We start from the raw sequence: 17,902 nt of genomic DNA, 5'->3' as shown, positions 1-17,902 counted from the left end.
ACAATATTAAAACAATTTTAAAACGACTGGAAGCTGTAGCTTTTTTAAAAAAGATTCCGGGCAATTATTAATTGTGAAGGTTTTTCAAAGGGATTTAAGAATAGATAACTACACAGAAGTCTTACATGGTTCATCAAATGACTGAAATGAAGTTTTGAGTCACATGTACAAGCAACAACCCAGATGCACAAATCCTGTAGCAGCCTGGCATAACTGTAAAAAAACACCACTAGGAAACTAAAGATTGATAAAACTAAAAGATACTTAAACTCACTGTATGGTTTAAAATGCATTAAATTTCCCAAAATCTGGAGTTAGACCTTGGCAGGGTAACACAAGCTGTTTCGCCACATGTTCCACTCCCTGGATAAAAAAAAGTGGCAAATTCAACAGATTAGACAAATTAGATTAGACAGGTTAACAGATTAGAGTATTTAATAATTCTCAGAAAAAAAGAAGGTACCCAGTCTTATGGCTTTCTAACGATTACAATACCCACCATTGGCCAAGTGGTAAACCGCTGAACTCTGCCAGTTCCATCCGTATTCGAATATTCGCAAATGGGCTGGCTACATATGGCTTTTCTCATGTATAACACGAATACGAACAGATTCTTCGTAGAACCAAGAAGGATCCCTTATAGTTAGATAAGTTCCCTTATAGTTAGATGTACTACTCGCGAGCTATAAGTAGATCCCTTATAGCTCGCGAAGCAGACATCACTCGCGAGCTCTGCCATAGTTGATTAAACAAACACTCAAAGAATGTAGTCTTCTAAAACAATCCAGTGAAAATACATTAACTTAAACAAAATCACTAAGGATACAGTTCAAATTTTGGAATCGTCTGAAAGAACCTTTTCCGAATGCTTATGTGTCTTCAACTTGTGAAACTAAGCGGTCCTACTAGTCATGTATATTTCTTATAATTAATTGCAAATTGCTGCTTAGAAGTCACAAGTACTTTTTTATTGTTATTTAGCAGCTAATGCTATAAATAGCTCAATCCTCTCGGGTCTTACCGAAACATGGCTCTATTGCCTTCACTTATTTTATGTATAAAATTAGTGGGGAAAAATTGTGCTACAGAATTATATTATTGCTGTCTCTAACAAAGTATTTTCCACAGAAGGTAAAATGGGAAATAGTCAACAGAAGTTTTTTAAACGACACGATTTTCAGCAGCGAATGAAATGGGAAATGATAAAACCACCAAATCAAGCAAGTTTAAAACACAAAAGTGGCTGTTTGCATCTCATTACTTTTACATATATTTAACATAGTCACTAATGAGATTCTTTAAAACAGAATTTTCTTCCTACACAGCTATGTTTCATTTTCACTTTTAAGAATCGGTATAATGATACCTTTAAAATAACCATTTATGAAAGGGACCGATAGAGTTACGGTATGGGATGAACAGCTGTGTGTCTAATAAAGTGCAATAACATCCCTCATAACCAGCAATATTAAAATAACGGCACTTTTGAAGGCCTAAATTTAAATCCGAAATTCATACCTCTATGAGATAAAAAAATATGTAATGAGTGAATAATCAGAAGCGTTAACTGCAGAAAACATTTGTGTTATGTTTCTGCGCAGTCATCGGTCACTTAATATACTTTGATGTGTGAACTCTGAAGATAGTGTCTATGAATTTCAGAAACAATTCACATTGAAAAGCGCCATATTTACTTTGACTCCTGACAAAGATGTAAAAACTAATACCTTACATCGCTGTTTATATAAACTGTGGCCTACAATCATGTTCGTAGGTGACGAGTCGTGTGACGAAGATTTTTTTTGGTTTAAAAACACGTCCGGCCCCTATATCCGACATTTTGGATTTAATTGCTTGTTGAAGAACAGCTAGTGAAAAGGAGGTGCAGGCTTCAGTGGATATAGACAATTCTGTTCTCGTCACGCTCTCTCAAAATGCCGACGAAATAATCGTGCATGCAGTGGGCAAGTAGAAAGATGAAGAGGAGGATGAAAATGAAGACACGTTGAATAACAGAGTTACGTTAGGAAACTGACGAAAGATTAAATTCTTTCACACGTTTTGCTGAGCACTCTTCAGCCATGTAAAAACATTATGGTACGAAATTTCATTGTTTACACTGCGAATTCTTAACACTCCGGCGACAATTTAGTAAGCATGCAGACATACGAAGTTATATGTCAACAGACTAAGAAATTCATTCCATTATTGGGATAATACATATGATAATTTTAAAACGATGCTTAACTTTGTTTTTCTGAAATGTAAAATCATGTACATATGTTTTAATTTTTTTTTAACATTTAAACATTTGAACACTTTGAAACATTTTGAACGATATTTTGTATTATTTTGTATTATGGTCAATAGATCGAATAATGACAAACGGACTTCGCATGCTGCAGTTTCTACAGATGGAATCACAAAATATGAACGAGTAATGTTTATAAATATATATTCAATTATCCGGAGTCAGGTGCGGTCTCGTTGCTGGTCGGTTAAGAGAGATTTTATTGTATGTGAACGGAGCCATGGTTGTATGTATAAAACGAAAAAAAAAACATAGTTTTTCTTTTCCCACCCTTTCCTTTTCAATAGAAATAGGACGCTAGGCGAAAATTAATTTTTTGATTGAGGTGGTATTAATATAAAATTAATGTTTGATTGAAGTACTATTAATGAATATTAATTAAGAAGTGATCATTAGGTTTGATCTAATTATAAATCATTCAATAGGAATTATCAAACTTATTTGGCCTGCAGATATCGAACTAATGTGGATTACAATAATTTATAATCAGTACTCAGATTATTTTAAATACGATTCGACACCTAATGCGATGTATTTTATTAATCAGATTTTAATAAATTCTTACTATACTTTGAAATTAAAATCTGATCGATATTGAAAATACGGTTTTCATTTATATAATGTGAAGCGCGCTGATATTTATCAGCACAGAGTTTAACAATAAATGATGACTGGTAACTTAACTCAAACTTAACAAATGATTTCAAACGTCTATAACTATTTTTAATTAGCTCATTTATAATCATATAAATAATTAAAAGTAAATATTTAGAAAAAGTAACAACTTTTTCAGAAATATTTCTTCGACAGGTTTTCTTGAACTTTACCAGCAACCTAAAACTTATTTTATAATCCATTTCATAAAATTCTAGGAAAATAAGTACTATTTAATAAGTACTATTTAAATTTAAAAACAAGTCCTGAGAAAAATTTGTTTACTTGTAAGAAACACGGACAGATAGTACTCGTGTTAATCATTACAACATACGGTTATAATGAACACCAGCTGACTAGCAAAATTTCCTAGTTATTAAATATTATATCCGAAACACATTAATCTTGGATGGATACTAGTAAATTAAAGTCGGTGTGGCAGTGTGCTTGTTATAGTCATGGCCTCGTTACAAATGAATTCGACTTTATTTACACAAAATTCGAAAATGAGTTATAAACCAAACCGAGTACGAAAGCAATCAACATATTAAAAAAATACCGAAATCTCGTGATAAAAGACAGCAAATGCATGAGATATTGCATTTAATTCAACTGAATATGGAGCACACTGCACTCTGAAAATAACGTATTAACGAGCAAGGATTATTGATAACGATGCCTTATGAAATACCGAAAATGAAGAGTCCAAAGTACTCCATATGGAAACTAATGCAATGGAAATGAAAAATGTGAAGAACACGGAAAATGTATTTATTACGGCATGTTATTAAAATCCAAGCAAATGCATATGCAGAATAGCACAGCGTTCAAATGAATCAGAAAAGATTCCTGTTAAGCAGTATTATAGCTTAGGATAATTATGCAGCAGTTAATTATCTAGCCTTAAAATCATATGAACCCTTTCGACCATTAAGCCAAAATCAGCATGCGGTTAAATGGGCCGATTCGTTTCTCTCCCATGAGGGACAAAAGGTCACCAAGACAAGACAGCGCACCATCTCCAAGGAGCCAAATCTGAGGTCCTGGTGCCAACGACTTGTCGAGGCAGACGCAGTATAAAAATAACGCCGTCACAACAGCTCCGGCTGGATTCAGGTGCAAGAGATATTAGTCTTTGCCTGGCACCCACTCAACATGTATAACTTGAAACTGAAATCAGCATAAAAAATCAGAGGGGGGGGGGAAATGGTAATTGCACGATACTCATGCAGCACTGGGGGAAAAACACAAGGCAGGAAACTTTTGATTCAGACAAAGCTTCCTTTTAAGGAATCCCTAATTGCAAATAAGGTTATGAACTACATTTCCTTTACAAAGATCCTTCAAGCAGTTATATTTTTAGAATCGAAGGATATTTAAAGGAGAATTGTCAAATTAGAGGAATAATTAATTATGAAAGTAGTTTTGCAAAGATTAAAGCCAGAAAGTACTTGCGATAAAATGTTATCCAAAAAAGAAGCACGATTATTTTCATTTTCTGCTCCTTGAGGGAAGGAGGGAAAGGAGGTCGAAGGGGAGAAAGACGGGAAAAATCTTATTTTAATACTCTTCTTGAGTTAAAATAATGGTGGCCAACTTCTGAAAATGATAGAACCAATTTAAAGTGAGCGCTGGCTCCGCAAGTTGCACAGCACTGTTTGCCAATATTTAAAAATTCCTAGTAGCATATCCTTGAAACTATACTTATTACGTAAATACTAATTATGTACATAAAAATAACATCTCTTTTGCTAAAATAAACTTAAAACTTTAAATTGTAGTGATAGTACCCCCCTCTTCGACAACAGAAAGAAGAAAAATAATGCGGTGGCACAGAAAATCGTTAACTCATCATCAACCATATGCATTTTTTTATCTTTCAAGCTAAAAACGTTGCGTTTTAAAAGAATGAAACCCAATATGCTAATTAATAATAGCTTCACAGTTTTCAATGATAACTACACTGGCAATGAAACATCTGTTCTTTGAACAATGGCTTCATTTTGAACATTATTAATATCAGTATTGTAGCTATTATAGCAAATGGCATTCGCATAAAAATAAGAAAAAGAAAAGTCACTAATACAGAGCATTTCTAAAGCAAGGAATTGATTTATTTTTTTTTAAAACTTCTAATTACTTTCAATAAAAAAATGAGTCGCACATCTTCCAATAAGGAAAAGATGAAAGTTGTAAAGTTGCATGCATTCTATACGTGCTTCTCCTGTAAGTTCACATAAATCAAAGCAATTACCAGTTTCATGCCATAGATGCCATAGCTGATCAAGAGTTAATGCACTGTTTAAAGAATTCATTGTCAAACCTCAATGCATTGTAGTAGGTATGTGAGGCAGAAACATAATAATACCGCGATCCGGAACAAACAGCGTGAGCAATCATTAACTATTATACCGTCTTCAGTGACTACTGACCTAGGCAGTTTAATCATGGAGGTAGGAAACTTCCTACCTCCATGAGTTTAATGGTCACTTGCGCACAAGATACGTTAACTGATGAATGGGTAACCAGTAGTTTGTATAGTTTAGTGGCAATTCCTTACGAAACCACATTTTCTTGATAATCTTTGGATAACATAAAACACAGACTTGAATTATTAATTTGCTTTTCAAAATTTTAAGCTACTGGACTGCACAAATATACATTTTAACAAAATGTTTACATTATATGTTTACGTGTAAAAAATTAGAAATACCTTAAGGAAGTCAAATACCATTAAAATGTCCAAGTATCCTCCAAATATATAATAATACATTTTAAAGCTCAATATCTTTATAAGTGCCTTATGAGCGTGAAATTTTGAATACTTATTTCGTAAACTTATTTTACTTTCTTAATAATGTATTTTCTACTTTTATTTTACAGCCTAAATATTAAAATATTTTAAGTGAAATATTTTTTTTTTTTTTCTCATCGACATAATATTGAATTATATACTACACACGTAGCATTATATAAACAAACCAGTATTTTTAGCTCGAATATTTATTTAAAATAATATTTTAATTATTTTATTTTCGCGGACCAAAATCAAGGTGAGACTCATAATAGTTGCTCCTTTTAAACTCACTTTAAAAAAGTTTCACTCTTTTAATAAGTTGGTCAATTTTTTGGAAATTCTTAATGGTTTCGGAGAAATCATGCACACAAGCAAGAAAATTATAGTTATCAGAAATCTAGGAATGAACACTATGAAAAATCGTGGCAATAAATTACAAAGCTGAATGATTATTTTCGATTGTTTGCGGCCGATTGATTGGATAATGTGAGCAGCTTCCATGTGAGCTAGTGTCACGTCACAACCTATAGGCGGGTACTGATATTTCTTTAGTTATTATTAAATATTACAGTTGTTATTAATCATTATAACATACGGTTATAATGAACACTAGCTAACTAGCAAAATTTCCTAGTTATTAACAATTATATCCAAAAAGCCAAAAAGCCAGCCTCTGAACAAGGTGGTTTACAGTTAATTAAACATTTCTCATAGTTATATTAAATTATACTAAACTATAAATTACTAATATATTAAATTATACTAACTATATTAAATTATACTTATAAATAACTTTAACTTATTTATTTATTTAGTTATAATGCCAGTTTCTTTTTGAAATACAAATTAATTATTAAAAATCATTAGATTATAGTAAAAATTCTTAACGATCCATAATAATACCATAGCTCTAAGTAAGAAAGAGCAAAAATAAAAGTATTTTTTTTTAAGACGTTATTTGTACTTTTCACTCTTTCCATGAATTTTAGAGATGTTTAGAGAATGATGTAAGAAATAAGAGCATTTACACTGAAGAAGTGCCATACCGAAAGAGAGAAAAAATGTTTGTTAAGAGAGAAAACCGCAATTTTCGAGAGAGTGGCTGAGTCAGCAAACTGAAATTTTGCCAGCACGGAGTGCAAGTAAGCTGGGCAGTAAATCAGCCAGACTAATACCATTATTACAGTTTAATGTTAATCAGCAGTTACAGTCGATTTATTATTCTGGAATTAGATACAAAATGTTGAGTTACGTGCAAGTGGATCGCTATGCTATAAAAGTTTGGTAAACAATGTTACAAGGATTTAAATCACTGTCAACGTCCCCCTTTTATCTTTTGCACAGAAACACGGGGAAGAAACTATAGCTGCGCAGTACACTATTTGGATCAATGATAATGAAATGGCAGTCCCCGAGCTATAATACGGCTGCCGATCTGTTTATTGCTGCCTGTACATTTGCTTAACTATATTAATTTAGGCTTCTTGTAATAAATAGATCAGATCGATTTATTATTATTACGGCTCACATATTAATTTTATTTTATTTAATTCATTTTATAACTCGAATAGCTCCAAAGGAAAGTTTCGTTTGCATGCTTGAACTCGTATGCAGAATACCTGCTTCACTTGGCCTAACATTCACTACAACATCTTGGCTCTCAAGCTTCCACCACAATAAGGAAACGCTGAAGGAATTCTGAACTGGTTGAGAAGACTTAATATATTATAACAAAGCATATTAGGGCTATTTGTCTAAAGACAGGAATGACTTCATGGATGATCTGAACCCAGGTCGAATTACCAATATTCAAGTTTATTATCCGCCTTTGGTGGGTTCTAAATCGAGAGCTTTCGAAGAAATCCCAGAGAGCTTATAGGAGAATTCCCAATTTCAGAACCATTAGATCGAGAGTTTACAGTAAGTGCCTATCGTTCGAGCCTTTCGAGATTGACAAGCTGATACGATTATAACTGATTTATCTATTCAGTAGTTTCTTCGGAATCTTGGCTAAAAGATGCCTTTTACCTCTACGAGATGTGGAACATCAAATCTCTAATAAAAAAATTTGACATCCCCCGTTCAAATGAAATAATATGCCGAAATAATTTCAAAGCACAACGAATGAAGATGAAATCGTTGATATCTATATCGGATTAAAAATCTATTAACATCTTTACTGTCAATGTTTCAATATTGAATCTTCTAATGCAATTACTGAATAATTTTTGTACACCCGATTTGTTGAAAGTAACATTTAAGGTTTCGTGGCTCTACAGCTATTTTAATTGCCCGTCACTATTTGGACCATCTTCTGCATGTTGGAATAAATTTTTCTGTGAGGACAAAAACGAATTGAGGCTCACTGGATAACAGAACTTTGCAACTGGTAAGTATAATCCCGATATGCCACTTCAAGCATACTAACCTTCAAGATGCCGGAACAATTGCATGAAACTCCTTTTTTTACTATCAACGGTAAATCTGGTTAGATATTTTTATCGTTTCACAATTCACAATTGTTACGGTTAACCTCTGCCGTTAGTTTAAGAGGAAGACATACGTTTTATATTCTTATTCACATCACTTGGATATGAAAATTATATGTGAACTTTTTTAGTTACAAATTTTACATGTATTTAATCTTTGTTTACATATAAATATAACATATTTATAAATATTACACTCACATTCTACATGTCAGTACATGTACCACTTTTTATTTTAAACATTAGTTGATGTCCACTGTAAGAAAGGACCGTAAAAAGACCATGCAGCATTACGAAAAATTGATCGGCAGCAACGAAAAAACAGCCCACGAATTATTACCGTGGCAAGGAGTACAACACTGCGACTGTCGTCTTGAGCACCATACAGACGACAGTCCGACTCTATGTTCAGTTCCGCCCTCAGTTTTAAAGAACAGCACCTCAGGCAGCGAATCCGACGGTCTTCCACCCCTCTTTACCTACCACCAGCCTCTCGAGAGGACTTTCGGCTCGCCGCCTATTTTGAGTGCTCCTCCCCTGCCGCACATATACTATGCATTTACAAACATCCATGGCTTCTCCGGGATTCGACCCAGGTCAGTGTATGTAGGAGGTACTGCCCAGGTCCATCTGTCGACCTGAATTATAGGATGTAATGAGGATTATTTGCTCGTTTTGCGGGAGAATGAGTTGGTCTTTGTAAAGAATTATTCATGTTGCGCAAGTAAAGTGTTGAAACAAAGGACTGAAACATATGCGATTCAAATAAACAATTGTTTAAACAATTTTTAAGCCTGAAAATTTTTGTGAACAGAAGCAATGGTGTATTTGAGTGAGTCTGTGAGTTATCTCTTAAAGAGTAATTCACAGGTTAAACATAATCAACGTAAGAAGAGGAAGTGCGGAAATTAGAAATTAAAGCAACTTAACTCTGTTTTGTTTAGCCGTCACAAGATCCCCACTATAATAAGGAAACTACAAACTAAGGTGTATTGAAATTGAGGAGAGGGATTATTTTAATCATATCCTAGCCAAGAAACAATGCAAAGCAAGCGGAAAAGTGCAATGATATGCAATAACTGGAGAAATTTTGGGAAACAGAGTTTCAGAGGTGATTAAATTATTATTTAAGATTACTTTTATGCAATTATACTGCCCAGAAATTTTATAACTGCCTAGTACAGCAAACATTTAGAGATTATATAGAAAAGGTAAACTTTTAAAGTTAATATTGGAAATTTTAGATCATAAATCAGCGTTTCTTAGTGAACTGGGAAAATAAATTAAGAATCTTCAGGAAATAAGCATTTCCTTTAAATAAAATACGACTATATGATGTTTTGTAATCTTCACTCGTCTCTTTCCATGAATCCGTGAAAGTCTGCAGTACATCTGAGTGAGAGGAATTTTTTTGATTTTTTCCTTCATTACTTACTGCTCAGAATGCTAAGACACGTGTATGAAGGAATGAAAAATTGAATATAGGTGGGCTAATAAATCTTACATAAACCAACAAATTAAAAACACCCCTCAGTCAAAACATGCCGGAAAAAAAGAAATTCTTTCAAGAATTCTTTAACTGATCCATCGCATTTCAAAACTTCCGCTCCCTGCCATTAGGAAATAAGAACCCAGAGATTACGGAAGAAACGGAAAGAGAACAAGCTGAAAAGTTTGCAGCTTCAGAGAGGGTTATAAAGAAAACAATCTGATGGTATGCAGAATTTGCCAAAAATCCCCCTACCGTTAGCTGGAAAGAGATTTTTTTTCGGGGGGTTAACATTTGGACAACACATGTCCTCCAATGTCAAGTTTACGACGGTTTCCGGAGAAGGACGCGTAGAACTCGTGAATTTCCGGTAATTTCCCCATCCTGGTCACAGCAGTCCTTTGCGGTCGAGCTTATCCATCAATAAGGTAGTATGACTTGGGAAAGTGGAAGAGGCGACTAGCTGGCACCACAAGCAAGATCTCTGAAGATACATGATCTGCGAGTTTTCCGTTTCAGCATTAGCTACGTCAGTCAACGATTCTGTAAATATGTAAAACCACTGAAAATTAGATCGTCTCTAGTTACAATACGTTTAATTTTCGGAAGTATACGCTGTGCTTACGATTTTATCAGGAAAAGCGTTTTAAAACTACAATAATTCAATAGGAAAAACAAAATAAATTAATAAAATGTAATAATGCAAACTAATCACAGAACAGAATTTTGTGTTCGCTACTGAGAAATTTTAAAGTCGCTAAGATAGCTAAACTTTGTATACACTATGTGCCCAGTTTATTGAGAAGAAAATGTTAGATTTTCTTAATTTGGCTTTTGAAATATTTTACATTTCGCAACGCAGTTCTTCAGTTTTTGCTAGGCAATTAAAACGTACTGGTCTTGGTGATGAGTAGAATCATCTTAGATATCACTGCTAAAACCCTAGAAAGAATTTTTATTGGTGTCGCTACACTTTTATTACTACAAAAGAATTTTTATTGGTATCACTATGAGAATAACAGATACGTTCATCATTCATAGACGAATGAAAAACCCATTCATGAAATGACTATTCCATTAAGATGGGTCTTCATTCATTCATGCTTCTTAAAATATAGTACGCGATGAGCTAAATTTTAAGATGAAATCGGGCACAGATATGCAATTCATGGCTTAGTTTCGATCATCACTTATTACGCAAGTTTAACTTGGTTATTTATTCATATTAGACTTTAGGATGCATTATTGTCAGTAAAAACTGAAGCGCTTCATAAAAACGTAAGACGCTGTAAAAGACTTAGGAAACTAAAAATAAATAAATAAGAAAAACAAGTTTCGCGTTAATTTATTCAACTCTAAAAAAGATTAGACTTATTAATCTAGTAAAAGTTGCTGATCTAGTATTGGAGGGGGTAGCATATATAGCTGCCTTATTTCAACTTATTAGAGTAGAATTTTAAATTTGATTGTTAATGTAATACGCTGCTTTTAGAGTAAAAAAAGTCTTATAACGTCGTTAACAATTTACGACGTTTCTTGAGTACATTACTTTGAAAGCGAAATTTCTAGGAAATGACAGCGTGTCTAATTGAAAAAGTAGAATGAAATTTAATGCAATATAAGACATTTTATATCGTGTTTGATTTTCTGATATTTAAAATTTTAAAAAAAAATACAATTTATTATACTTCTCTCAATATTAGAAAATTTCATATTCTTGGCGAAAAATGTGGTGTTTTCACCAAAACAAAATGCAGTGAAGAATATTTGAAATATATATGTAGAGTTTGTTGATCGAGAAGGCATTTTTCTTAGAGTGAATCCAGTTCAGTCGCAGAAAACAGCAAGAGTTCCTCTATGTTAGAAAAGCGCTAATCTTTCAAACGTTGATATCGTTTATGAAGTATATTGAATATTATTAATATATTTCAAATTTATGATTTTAATTTAATCATAAAAAGATGTTTAAAAAATTGCTCTGTGACCTCTAATAGACTGCACAATGTACGTATTACAAAAGGAGAGCACTCGAAATAGATATGCTAGTAATTGCGAGTTACAAACCAATTAAAAATAGTTAACTACTAATCATGGATATCGACAGAAGACACTGATTTTAATGTAAAGGTTGGTTAGGGTAATTAAATATTTGCTTGTTTAAATGAAGACGGCAAAACGCAAGACAGAAATCTGTACAACGTTAGAGATACTATCTTCGCGATAGACTTCTTAAAGGAAGCTGGCTGAAATCTACGTTTTTCATGAGAAAAAAGATCTTTGCAGCCAATTTGGTCTCCTGAACTCGAAACCGAGTAGAACTACCGTTTTTCAACCCCATGACCGTTGAATTACATCCACTTCACTATTAGAGACTAGAAATTACCAAGAAAGAAAGGGGTAAGTAGAAAGAGTGGTATTCCTATTAGTTTCGCATGAAGTGCGAAATGAGAGTGCAATGGGGACAGCATATTCCTCATGACAGATCAGATGGAGGATATTTTGATACGCTTTACTAACAAAAATCCATAAAAAAAAGGCCAAAGTCCTGATTGCTACGCGTAAAAAAGCCTGTATACAAAAACCCACATTGATATTAAAAGCCCACACTAATAAAAGCTTTCATTGATAAATACTCAGTGATAAATGTCCTCACTGATTACCCCACGAAAATAAAAAGACACACGATTGTTATCGATATCAATCATAACTCTCAACAATATAAATGCATTTATGGTTGCAATTATAATAAATGGAGCATTTGAGTCATTCTACACTGATTTCGGATGTCTCAAATATAGTATGTTTAGTGTATGGTTCGGAGATAAATTCTTCTAGGGTGATTTATTATCTAAGTGATCTGTAGTGTTAATTATTCTTCGTATACGATGCACAATTACATAAAATTTACACACCTTATAATTTTATACAGCACGTGAGATCAACATACCCTGTGCCCTTCCACAGTCAGAGTTATTCAAGATTTAAATATAATAATACAAGGTTTAAATAAAGATTATAAAAAACTGAAATAAAATGGTAATTGTAGAAATTATTTCTATCCTGAAGCAGTGAAATGCGACGAAATTTTAAAAGAATTTTCTTCCTGTAAACCGAAAATAACGGGAAATTTTAATTCCTCCTTGTGCAGCAAATAAATAGATAAAACAACCTCGTGAACTGTTTTATCTATAATAAAGAAAGCCAGTACGAATTTTTATAATTTCCATAATGATAAATTTACAGCTTAAATTATGATCATAAGGAAAGGTGATGGAGTTCTTCCAAAAAATACTTTAAGAGAGGGCAAAATGAGTCACAGAAAGAACACCAGTAACTTTAACACTGTCGTTGCATAGCCTTCCATTCCATGCTGAACCTTGTGCATAAATTATATATTCCTTTAAAAATATTACAATTTCGTTCAATTTCATTATAAGATACTATACATTAACTTTTAGATAAAAATAAATAGAAAATAAAAGTAGAGTAGACTCCCTATTATCTGAACTTCGATCATCTGATACCTGGTTTTACCAGACATATCATGAAAGTCAACTCATTCATTATTAAAATTTTCTGTTGTTAAAAATATACTTATTATTCACATCATCATCTTCATTATCAAGCCATGAGCAACTGTGATTCGCTGGAAAGAAATGTATTTCTTCCAAGCGAACCACAGTTTATTAAAAAGCAACGCTAACACAATAACTAGATATTTTGAAATAGATTTTCTTGAATTTTATACCAGTTCTTTCGCTGCCATTCAGTTCCTTTTATATTTGATAACCAGGAATAAGTTATAAAATGAACAAGAAAATAGTTTTCTCATACTTTTCAAATGCTGTTACAGAAATCTGTCAATTTATAATGATTTAAAAGCAATACGAAGTGTAATATTCGCATATCACAGGATTACAAGTTTTCCCTCTTTTCTTAGGTTATTTATTGATTTAATTCATACACTTTCTTAAAACTGCTTACAAATCTAGATCAAGCTGAAATAATATTTTTCGAATTTACAATCTAGATTTTTAGCAGAGAGAAGGGGAGAATGACAAACTGGAACAATGTTTCCTTTACGAAAGATAAATAGTTCAAAGAGAGAATAACAGAAACCAGATTTCCTTAGATATTAGGAGCTTCCGCGTTTCAAGTGAAAACTGTTCTTGTTTTCGAGAGCTGTATGAAGACGAATGGATCAATAACACTGACCCCAGTCACCACTTATTATCACTCAACATAAACTACTGTGCGAAATCGGGTTATTTTCAATCGCCGGCACACGCAAAATTTAACTGACGTATATCAATTGAGTACTAGAGGGAAGTAGTGCCATATGCCCATACAGATCCTAGCACGTGGCCAGCATGTGCCACCCGTCATGATAACTCCTCAACCATACCCACCCAAGTCAGCCTGCGATGCTTCTTCCTCTCAGGGTTTCGCTTTTATACCCTACGTCAGCTTTCGATGCACACAGGATGCTCACAGGATTTTACTTTTAATCCAGCTACTTCAAAATTACTCGGAAGTCCATCCTTAAATTGATTCATTAATTTGACGCTGCTTTAGATAAATGACCTCGCATTAACGTTTTTACCCTCGAAGAAATCACAACATATTTTCAGATTATTATTATAAAGAGGCATGGTACAAAGTGAAGTCTCTCTAAGACCCATGGTACTAGACTACTTTGATTTACTGTGAAGGTAAACAGAACTATCGGAAGGTAAACAGAACCTTAGAAAACAGAACTATCGGAAGGTAAACAGAACCTTAGAAAACAGAACTATCGGTTGATATACCAAATACTTGTCGTTTTCGCAGTTCATTGTTTTAGGGAGGTGAATGCTTAGAGAAATATCGGTGTACTATGTCTACTGCCATTTCGTATTATATACGTAATTATATGGACTTTCTAAAATGTATATGAACAGGATAAATGAATCAAAGTCAATTTCATATCTTTTTTCACGAAGGAATCCTTGAAATATTTTCAAAATACTAGGGCGGCATCCCTGCATAAAAATATTATTTATAAAAGCTGTATTTGTTCGATTAATAAACAGTAATCTACTTGCGTCCAGCGCACACGAATGAATTCCGGTTCTCACCATATTTACAATCTTGTTTTGAGATGGAATATCAAGCACAGCAAATCAACTCTGTAAAGTTTAGAATTAGAGAGGGGGGATGTACAGAGATAGAATAAAAAAGAAAAGTATAGAGAGAGGAAAAAAAAAAGAAAATTTCGATAAGCTGTTATCTTTCTACACCATCAGGTACATTTTGCGAGCTTCCGAAGTTTGTAGGAAACAAGGGGCCACTTAGAGATGAAAAGCATCTTATTGACAGTGTCTGTGAAACATCTGTCAAATCTTAGCTTTTAACAGCTCCGGAAACGTAATTGGTGTGGCTTTCAACAAAAACGATATCAGCAGTTTTTCGATTTCCTCTCAAAGATTAACTGTTCTTCACCAAATTCGATTGTAAATAGCCTTATAAATTGATACATTAATGAGAATTCAGAAGCCATTTGCCGCTATCAATAAAAGAAAAGTTGGTTCACCCCAACTGCTTATCCCCCCCAATAGGGGAGCAGTGATTGATATTTAAAAGGTCAGCGGGTATGCCGACTCTAAATTCAGTATGACTCCTTCCTGACCCCCCCCAAATAGGATTTATACATCTAATTTCATTTCTTTTATATGTTCAATATAGCATTTAGGAAAAATTAAAGGCGAAAAACATTTTATAAAAATTAAATACAATAAACGGTTTATAACTTACTAAGTTCCCGCCAAGCCGGAACGGCAATAGCATGTTTAAATATTTTACAGCGTCCAGTTTTGTCGTCCTATGGCTACCGCGACAAGAACACAAATACTCATGCGCGTTTTTAATCCTTGGATATACATACAATGCTTTGATGGAAAGCATGAGTTTTGTTGCCCTGTTATTCTTTGATTTTCATGAATCTCTCTATATCATTCTTTGAATTAGATTGAAACAGTTTAAAATAGTAATTATGACGCGTAAGCATTTTAACACATTCTAAGGATTTTAAATAAATTAAAACATTAAAACTAATTTCTTGCACACTTAAAATCGTAAAAAATTTGTGTTACCTATGCTTTTCAAATTTTCACATTTTGCTTAAGATGATTCGACTTTCGCTCTTTGGGACTATGCATGTGATTCGAAACTGACAATGAATTTTAGAGGTCTTTATTACGCTTCTGAAATGAAGACCAATTAAAAATGAAAACTTGCGTGAAATTTGATATATTTCTCAGTGGTAATTAAATCTGACTTTAGCACATGTTAAAGATATGTTAAAAACTGGCATAAGTAAAAACAAATTTGAAATTTTAAAAATAAAACCACTGATGAGAAGAATTTGTTAATTATTCCAAAATAGGACAAAAAAATTGGTAGCCAAGATCGATCTTTTTACTTCCGTTCAAGTTCTTGCATTCAGAATTTATTATTTAGAAGAAAAAATGAGACCATATTTTGACAAGCAGAAAAGGAAAGTTTACGAATCTTGTCGAATTTCCAGTCAAATTTAATCCAACAGAAAATGATTCATTGAAAAATAAATGGTAAATAGACATACGACCACATAATAGCTGCATAAATTCTATAAATCAAGCAAATGCTTTCATATAAAAAATTTGCATGATAATAAATTTAAAAAAATGTTAACAGATGCGGAAAACATTGCCGAAGTTTTCTTTGCAATGTAACTTAATTTATAAGAATTGATTTAATACACGAGAATGCTAGATTTTTTTAAGTTAAAATACTGTTAATACAGAACAGTGATGAATTCATAATAGATTTAAAACAAAAACCTAAAAGCACACTTATTTTTTGATTATCGGTATAGAAGTTCTTCTGTCGGTAGTCGAAAAATTCAAGTTTATACTTGCAATTAAAAAAAATTTGGTTTTCTTTTAAACGCACATATGTATTATTTAAAAATCATAATTCTAGATATACTGATAGAGCATATTTATTTAGTAAAATACAAATAATAACAAGAATATACCTTTTCACAAAATGTTCTTTTACACATATAAAAAGATAGTTTAGAAAACGTTACTCCAAATGTATTTATTGCTCTGAGTATTTCTCCCACGTGGCAAATATCGTTAGCATACTGAAAAACGAGGTTTCATATTAAAACTTATAAAAATGTACCCTTTTTTGCGATAGTCCAGATATGCTATAATAATCTAGTAAATAATATCAATAAGGCATGAAATTTCTTTTTACTCTCGAAATTCACTAAAGCAAAATATCGAAAAGTTAATTTTTCATACTTCCTATTTAAGATGTAATAATTTCATTTCTATACTGATATTAAGAATAATCACTTACATATGCAGAGTATTCAAGTTAATGAATAAATTTCTTGAAATGTTTGATTATGTTATTTTTACAAATATTCCTACGTTCTGACTGACATTTACTCGCTCGCTTGTGCCTTGATTTTTCATAAAGAAATATAAGGGGGGGGGGGGAGTATTGTGATCCATGACAAGAATTTTTGCTTTATAAGTCAGTTTTGCCATACGATTTTTTTTTTTTAAATGAGTGCTGTATGCCACATTAAAGATTGTTTACAACAAAGTTTTGATCACGAAGTGGAAGGAAATCTGATGAAATCAAACTTACTGTGAATCTCTTCATGATTATACTTTTATGTATGCATGTTTTTTGGTGATTATGCCAATAGTAAAATTCATTTTAGATACAGTATTTAAAAAGAGTTGTTAAAATAACTGCTCTGAATGCAAGTTGCAAGTGCTTCCTAGAAGTAACTGAAAGCTGCGTAGGTACGTACGTAGGAAATTTGAATGCTTTATTGCATAAAGCGTTTGATTAACGATAATCTCATTGTCTTTTTTTAACAGACATGTTGATCTTCCAGAATTATTACGTTTATATTATCACAGTTATAATTATGAAAAATTTAAGGTATAATTTAACTTAAATGATTTTCTAAGATATTAAAAATTCGAAAAAAACCGCATATAAAATTATTCGATAGCGTTTAACTGCTGAAGCGTTCTTTCATATAATCATGCAACATAAAAAATAGATTCCTCATACTTTTTTCGAGAAAAGTAAATAAATGTATTTAATTGACA

At 32.6% G+C, this 17,902-nt stretch overlaps 1 protein-coding gene across 3 annotated transcripts in view; it reads right to left on the bottom strand.

Annotated features, from left to right (window-relative positions):
* The window catches only part of LOC118200307 (fibroblast growth factor receptor 3-like), a 142,524-nt gene that overhangs the window by 104,258 nt on the left and 20,364 nt on the right, over positions 1–17,902 (bottom strand). Inside the window, exon 2 of one of the 3 annotated variants that reach the window (XM_085809556.1) lies at positions 275–363. The exons of the other annotated variants lie outside the window; for them this stretch is intronic. The gene's annotated coding sequence lies outside the window, so the exon portion shown is untranslated. The remainder of the gene's footprint in view (positions 1–274; positions 364–17,902) is intronic. 3 annotated transcript variants of the gene reach the window in all.

This window comes from Stegodyphus dumicola, chromosome X2, assembly GCF_044657685.1.
Source record: "Stegodyphus dumicola isolate Sdum_Otavi_A_Nest chromosome X2, ASM4465768v1".
NCBI lineage: Eukaryota > Metazoa > Arthropoda > Arachnida > Araneae > Eresidae > Stegodyphus > Stegodyphus dumicola.
This window is presented reverse-complemented; position numbering and strand designations above follow the sequence as displayed.